Source organism: Echinops telfairi, unplaced genomic scaffold, assembly GCF_000313985.2.
Source record: "Echinops telfairi isolate 266 unplaced genomic scaffold, ASM31398v2 ScPeMD7_70;HRSCAF=299, whole genome shotgun sequence".
Classification (NCBI taxonomy): domain Eukaryota; kingdom Metazoa; phylum Chordata; class Mammalia; order Afrosoricida; family Tenrecidae; genus Echinops; species Echinops telfairi.
Genome location: NW_022103968.1, coordinates 28,504,105 through 28,505,679, shown reverse-complemented (window position 1 = coordinate 28,505,679; position 1,575 = coordinate 28,504,105).

Sequence of the window (1,575 nt, the reverse complement as noted above, 5' to 3'; positions counted from 1 at the left end):
GGCAGTAGTGCGTTGGGGAGGGTGGAGGAGCCGGTGGATCTGTAGGCTAAGGGTTGGGCTACTGCTCACTGGCGGGTCAGCATCATCTCGATGGCAGTGGGTTTGGGTTCTGTTTTTTAAATATAATATACTTTAGTAATATACTACTCACTATCAAGTGTCTTACAAACAAACAAAACAGATGGCTGCCTGTGGAAACGCAACCGGGGGGAAAAAAAACAACCTCTAACAAACTCGTTGCCCTAGAGTTGATGCCAGCTCACAGCGACCCTATAGGGCAGAGTGGAGCTGTGCCGTGCATTTCCGAGACTGCAACTGTTTAAGGAAGTAGAAAGCTGCATCTTTCTCCACTGGAGCAGAGCCACTATGCCACCAGGGCTCCTGTGGAAACTCAAGTGCATCGAACTAGGGTCCACTTGTACTTTTAAACTGCAGAGGGAACATTTATGAGAGAACCCGGTAGTTAAAATACAGTACAGGGGAGGGGAAAAAACCTACAGGGTGGGGGCTGATGAGTGGCTCGACATGTTGAATTCAGCATTGATAATATAAAATGTAAATGCTCTACTTAATCTATGAGAAAAAGAAAGGGGAAAGAATCTTAATGGCAAAGAGTATTTAAAAATAAAGTAAAGTAAAATACAAGTGGGGAAAGACCTGGCCTTGATCCCTCCGGGGGCAAAGGTGAACCCAAGGAGGAGAGAGATTTGGCTGTGGTTGGAGGAGGAGAAAGAGCTGAGCTATCAGGTGACTCTAGGCTACCAAATAGGTGGTTTACTTTTTTGGACGTCTTCAGGGGGTGAGTCATTCATTCCCTGCTGGAACCCGTGGACGCCAGGAGGAGGTCCCTGCACAGGGTGAGGCAATAGAATAGATTACCTCTTGGGCCCCACCTAGTTTTAAGACTATAATTTCCAGTACATCAAAGCCTTGCCTTTAAACAAAGGTAAGGTTACTTTCAGTGTAGGAAATGGTCGGAGGTTTTTTTTTTGGGGGGGCGGGGGGGTTTCACCTTCCACCTTGTTCTTTTTTCATTATCCACTGCAGCCCATCACTTCATTGTTTTAAGCAAATCTATTAAAACTGTTTTTATAACCTGACATAGGTGTAAAGGTCCCTTTTGTTGTGGCTGGGTGCTGCCGGTCCAGACTGACCCACAGTGACCCCTTGTGCCTTAGTATGGGCTTCTGTAGCCACCCCAGGGCTTTGCCAGGGAGCCAGGGGACGGGTTGAGCCATCAAAATGCAGCCCTCACTAGGCCTTGGGTTGAACTAGAATTGTTTTGTTGTCATCTGAATTCTCATTATATTCTGTACCTGGTATCCTATAGTATCATCGAGCACCCATGAGACTAGAAGTCAATGGGGTTCAAGGTTGGGTTGGGCAATTTATGAGATGCATGACTCGGGGTAACATCTTTAACACAGAGGTTTTCAAAAGTTTGCCTCATGGGCCCCTGAGGGTTCCCAAGCCTCTTTCTGGGAATCTGTTAGGACAACATGGTGATCATCACAGAACCCAAACCAAACCAAACTCCCTGCCGTGGAGTCCCCGCCGACGCCCAGCGCACCCCCC